Raw genomic sequence first — 6,889 nt, 5'->3', positions numbered from 1 at the left:
CAGGTTTGGAATAAACTGGAAGGAAAATCTTGTATGTAGCAGGCTCTGACAAATCTCACAGGAATGTCTTATTGATCTCAACTCCTGATGTGCTAATTAATAACATCTCAGATTACACTGTAGGCACTTCATCCAAAATATTGTGATTTATGTAGGCCTAATGTATTTTAACTGCAACAGACAGTTAAGCGGAGAGGAAGCTACTTGGCCGAGATGTGTGTGACCTGAGGTGATTCTAGCAGTGCGAGGAAATGCTGTATGCTTACTCACCGATCTGACTGATGATATCATAACTTAATTTACAGCTTATGTCTACTGTTAAAATGTTATCAGTTCACTGCTGAAGTTTAAATGGTCTTGAGATCACATTTTAATGACCGAATATGACCTTTGACACAGCATTTAGTTCTGCAAGATTTGTTTTTTTATAGTCCCCATGTGGATTTCTGAGTGCTAATAAAAAGCACAAATTAATTTGGTCAAGTATAATAACGTTACCTCCTTAATTAATGTGTTAAATTAAAAGGAATCTGCACAACAGGCCGTAGATATATTTTGAGTGCAGGTAATTCTTATTGTTTTAAAAAATGAAGTAAGAAAATTGGTATTGATTGTTAAGATTAATGACACTCAGACAGTGAGTCACAAAATATTGTTAGAGGCAATTTCTGGGAAGTTATAGAGCGCAGTACTTTAGCAGGCTCGTTAGCAGGGAGAGGTAAATATTTGCTAACTGGAAATTCATCCTTATCACTTGTGTAACTAAACAACATATGGCCATGCTGATGTGCTTCATTTCCTTCTCCAGCTCTGGACCAGAACAGATAAGCACGAGGGAAACTCAGGCATAAATATGAGGGGAAAAACATGCGCTATAATAACAATATGATTTGCTGAACCTTATTTTTTGGATTTAGTAAAAAGACTAAAAAATGTATCAAAATAATACGAACAAAGCTGTTTTTGCAGCCCTCCATTAGTTAGCTGTGTTGATATGTTGTTGACTGTTATTACAGATATGGTGCTTGACATTGTTCAAACTGCAAAAGTGAATGTTGAAGTCTTATCCTCCAGTCATTGATCTTGTTCTATTTGTTTTCAGGTTAAAATAATAAATAAATAATAAATAAGAATACTTGGACGCTTGAGCGCTGAAAGCTTTTAAAATGACTTCCACATGTCACAAGTAGCATTTACTTTTGGTCAGCACCTCATTTAAGAACACAATAAGAACATTTAATACCCGTAAGTGTGTTATGGAAATAGAGGCTGATACCTTCTTCAGACCAATGTGAAAACAATGGCCCAACTTCAACATTTCTATCCACTATATTCAGTGATTTTCCAAAGCATAACATTAATTATTGAGACGTGTTTTAGAGGAACTAATGGCACTCTTTTCCCCAGACAGATGTCGATATGGAGGATAGAGAGAATAGATGTTGCACTATAAAACTGTCAAACAACTCTTCAGGGGATATAATTGCTTCTTCCTGCACCCTGGTCTTGTCATTCCCACCCTGAGTGTAGACACATTGAAAGCTTCCTCATTTCCCCCCAAAATCCACCAACTTACCAAACTCCTCTAGACTATCCTGAGATACTCATTTTCCCCCACAGCATTACCCATGATTGAAAAGCATCTGCGAAATGATAAAAGGCACCGTCGTTGCCAAATTAGCACCACATTCAAAAGTTCTGAAAGGCTGCTGAATGAAAACAATGGAGGCTGAGCAGCAAAAGCTTAATTATCCTAAATGTGTGTGTGGGTGTGTGTGCAGTTGTGTACAGTATGCACGTGTGTGTGTCTGTGTGTGTGTGCTGTCTACCCAGGTTTAGTACCGATGATGTAATATCATAGATCTGTATTTGTCTCTGGCTGAGCATTACATCATTGATACCTCTGGCTGTGAGGCAGAGATGCTCGAGCTGCACAGACACTGGAGGCATAGCACTAATGTGCAACAGCAAATATATTTTGAAGGTAACATAATGCAGCCCGGATTAAATTCTTTATCAGCATAACTAGGAAGTCGTTAATGAACATATTTGGCAAGTAGCAAAATGTTGATATTGAATGTATCCATATAAAGTTCACTGACAATGTATTGTAGCAACTACATCATTATTTACAGTTATATTAGGTATATTGGATTTTGTTAAGTTTATTGAATGAGAAGATCTTGGTTTAATACAGAAAATGTCACTTGAAGCATGAGGAACAATGTGTTTACTTTATTGACATTTAACCAAAACCAGGAAATCTTTCCTAACTTTCACCAAAGAGCTTTTGTTGCCTGAACTCTAACCATGTGTGGGACTCAGGATGCATTTGACTGATCTCAGAAGTTCTTTTTGTTCTTTCCTCCTTTTTTATCTTGCCTCTGAACATTTATGAGTTAGTTTCATCAGAGGGATAAAGTGAAACATTTTCAACTCGCACAAACATGCCTTCGCCTTTGTGTCACGTTCTTTCTGAGCCCACGTTGAGCGACCTGCACCCTTAAATATTAACGGTGAAAGTGTTACTGATCAGTAAATGGTTTGGTTTGAGCGGTGGCTTCTTTCTACAATTACCGCTTTCTGCAATATTCAGTATCATGCTGAGAGAAATTGTTACCTGTCTTTACCGTTGTTTACAGCTATTTTGTAACTCAGTAAAAGCAGTAGATCCTGTGAAGCAACACGACATGATAATTTGTCTAAAGAACATGCAGTCTTGCAGTTATGCTCTTGCTACTGCTGTTGCAATGGTACCTTTGAAGTTTTAAAACTTTAAATACTCCATCATAAAGTATCCCTTTTGATCATACATCAGAAAAACATCTGGGAAGATCTCAGCATAGAAATACATAGGTTACATTATTACAATCTCTGATCACTGTTTTCTTCCCCTTTATTTACCACTTTGTCTCCTGACTTGCAACGTGTACAGTTGCAATTCTGTACTAAATCATTACAAAAACAAAAAGTAGTTCTTTATTAATATAATCTTGGGCCTTAATTTAGCTTTGCCAGCCTCTCGACAATGCAGGCTGCCACCAGCCTGCTTCTTCAGTCTGTCAGTGTCAGGAACTGACAACCACAATTGAGAATGAATCCCATTTCATGTTGTACATATCACAGCGGCAGGTAAACTGTAGCTAACGCAATGTTTTTAGCTCACCTGACAGCTCACACAACCAGAGGCACAACTTCATCTGTCACACTTTAATAAACTGACACTGACTGTGATGTCGTCTGCTTCTCCTCCTGACAAACTTGTTACTTTTAAGTGAAGCGCTCAGTCTGCAATGCCCAGGCTTTGATCAACACCGGTGGAAAGACTTGGTTTGGAAATGAGGGGATGTCACATCACTCATACGGTATCTCCATTTCTCTGAATCATATTAGTGGCTTTAGTCCCCTGACCAGCTCAGTTAGCCAATCATGTTGGGAAATGATTATTGCCTGTACAGTGTACTGTACTATTGGTTTTCCCAGCAGAGGTAAAACACAAAGTTGTTTGTGAATACCTTGAAACTTTAAAATGTCGCATCAGTTGTAGAATTTAAACCTTCACATCTCTTTCATAATCAAACTTTGAAATGAGCTGGTTTAGTATCATTAAATGTGAAGAAAGTTTGCGATACAGACAATGTGGGGCACCTGTGAGCTCAAAAGTTTCTCTTCAGCTTCTGTATAGAGAAACATGTCTGCTGGAGCCATATGGGAGAAAGACAGGAGGAGAAAAAGGACTGCATTTAATGCTTCTTACTCACACATTCATACAAACACCAAGGGCGGCAGATCTACCTTGAATTTGTAGACAGGAGAAGCTTGAAATTGAACCACCATTAGCATTAGCATAGCAATATGTGGTGACTCTACTTCCTGCCTATCACCTGCTTTGATCCACTGTCAAACTCTCACAGGAAATGAAAAGGTGCCGGGCGTGTGCAAATATCATGTTACTGCTGTGAGGCAGACAAGACGTTACATGACAAAAGTAAGTGGATTCTCAGGACAATACTTCACACATAAACACACACACACACACACACACACACACACACACACACACACACACACACACACAGACTCACACTCAGACTTACTCCATTGCAAAAAGTGCTTTGTCATTTATTATTTTTGCAATTTATAATCCGTAATATACTTTCCTCTTTGGCAAAGGCAGAGCACTGGGTTCAAGCGAGGCATTTCTGAATTATGAGCCAAGTCAAAAAAAACAAACAAACCAAAAAAACGGTTTTAGAACTTGGCTGAAATTAAGTTTGCTTCGATGACCTCATTACACAATTTAAGTAATCACTGCAACTGAGTCACACACATTTAGAATAATGCTACTGGGAAGGCAAAGTATTGATCTTTCATTTTCATTATTTTGTAAATTTCTATTGAAGCGTCTTGACAAGACCGTGGATGAAAATGGCTATGCCCGAGTTAATTACTCAACTTGGAAACACATCCTGTGTTCAAAGGTTGGAGCAGAGAACATAAAAAAATCAGGCATGATCATGTATGTAAAACTTCACAGTAGCCCTTCATCTTCGACAGCAGCCAGCTCTACTTAGTAAGCCACAAGAAAGTGTGGCTGACAGTGTGCAGGAGCCCTCCTGTAATTCTCACTGATACCTGTGCATTACGCTACCTCTCCCCAGTGGAAGTATACATCAAAAGGAGATTAAAATTAAAACCAAAAACAAGGCAATCCAATGTATGGTTAAGTCTGCAGATGATAAGCTCTAACCGGAAACAAAACAAAACCCAGACTTGAACATTACCATAATGGAAGTGTACAAAACTGTGAGTGGTTGTTGTTTTTTCTCCAGCGTTCTGCAGGTGCCATAAATGATGCAATGTGGACAACCACAAAATATCAAGTGACCCTTTCTTCACAATGCATGACCAATACTGGATTCAGAGATGATGTCTGTTTGTTGTCACCCAAACCGAAAGATCAGAGAGGAAGAGGTGGAGGGGGGGGTCAGCAACAACATGTTTGTCTGGCGGAGTAAATTGATCACTGTGTGGATGTCACAGAGCTTGTGTTATCCCCCTTTTGGAGCCACAGAGAGGGTCATTGTTGTGTTGTGAATACATGAATACAGATGTATGGCTTCCTTCAGGGTTTTCTTAAGACCCTGAATGCATCAGTGCAGACTGTAAACATGCCCGGTCCTGTGCCGGAGCTCAAACATACAGGAATTATGAAGGGCAAAACTTAAAAATGTGCTGCCGCGCTGATACCCCCAGACACCATTCAACCACACAGCCATAATTAATACTTTATTCCTCAGCAGTTGCCTTCATGAGGAGCAGATGCAGGGAAGATGACCTGAGATTGGGAAACCACATGTGAAGAGGCAGCATGGAAGCCAGGTATCATGTTTACTTTCATAAATATGGCAATCCCCCCCAATCATCCCCCCCTCCCCACACCCCATTCTCCACCTAGCAATTAAATCCAGTTAGAGATTACTCTCAGCTGCATCCCGGTCTTCACAGGAGTCTCCAGCCTGGACTGATAATAACTATGGTCTGCAGTGTTTCAGCCATTCATTTGATAAAGTGCTCTTCCCCTTGCGGCTTTCATTATTCACACACCAGAAAGTGTGTGCATGTGTATGTTTATTTGCTCTGCTTGGAATGAGCTTATTAAACAAGTGTCATGTCATTACTCTGTAATCAATTTTCAATTATGATTGAGGCTCTATAATGCTATAATGGAAGGTGAACTCGGATCTATACGGGAGCAGCAAGGTGATTAGACCTCGCTGGAAGATTTCCAGAGAAGAAAAAAAATAGGGAGAGGCTTTTTTTTCAGAGTTAGATCGATCCTGTTGACTGAAACGGCCTTGGTTCATAACAGACCATGTCTGCTAGCAACAGCTTAGCTGGTCCACTGAGGCGTCTGTCCGCACATCTTTTTGGGGTGTTCTTTAAAGACGGTGAGTAAAGCAGTCTCTTAGAGAAAGAAGGAGAAAAAGATGTTTATTGTGATGACCCTGCTTGACACTGTGAGGCTGCTTCCATGGTGCAAAAACATGCTACTCCAGGGCTAGACTTTCAGACAATCTGCAAGACTTCTGAAACTATATTAACATGGGTATGAAGCAGATCACCTAATTTTTACATTCATGATATCTTCTTTTTTTTTAACTATATTAATGTATGAACACTCACCTAATTTTTACATTCATGATATCTTCTTTTTTTTTCAAGTTTATTCATTTATTCTATGAAACAATCTTTACACTAAGGATATCTAAAAATACATCTTCTTTTAACTTCCACCTGCTTAAAGCTGATTAGTGCTTCTTCTTCACGTCTGCAGCTAGGCAAACATGTTTTATCATATAACAGATCCTTGTATGACTGAAAAATGTGTCATAAGAGTTTACAGAGTGCCTTCCTAGTTCAACTTTGACCTACCATACTTACATTGGGTGTGCACAGTTTTCCTGTATGATGAGTGTGCTTACTTTTAGTTTTACCTCCAAACAAAGGGAATTAGATTAGATGAATAGATAACGTGTCTGACTGTCTGAACCCTCGTGTATCTTGCCCTGCGTTGCTGTGGTTCCAGATTGCAGCAATTACAGTACAGCTACAAAGTTATCCAAACCGCCAGGAATTATGGCCAAAACTATAAAATACTGTAAGACCCAAGTTGTGATTTGATTTAAAGAAAATGTATTTTCTTAATCCTACTATAAGGTTTTTTTTTTCCAACTTTAAACAGTTTTGGTTACATCACATGAGAGATTTTTATATTTGTGTTTTTGTCCTTGCTTTTCTCATTGGTTTGAAGTGGGCGGGGCATACTTGGAAAAAGGTGATGTCATGCATTTCTGTGCATCAACCAAATGTAACATTGATGCTTATT

The sequence above is a fragment of the Micropterus dolomieu genome, linkage group LG01, assembly GCF_021292245.1.
Source record: "Micropterus dolomieu isolate WLL.071019.BEF.003 ecotype Adirondacks linkage group LG01, ASM2129224v1, whole genome shotgun sequence".
NCBI classification, from domain to species: Eukaryota; Metazoa; Chordata; class Actinopteri; order Centrarchiformes; family Centrarchidae; genus Micropterus; species Micropterus dolomieu.
The sequence above is the reverse complement of the archived record's forward strand: the minus strand, read 5'-3'. Positions refer to the sequence as shown.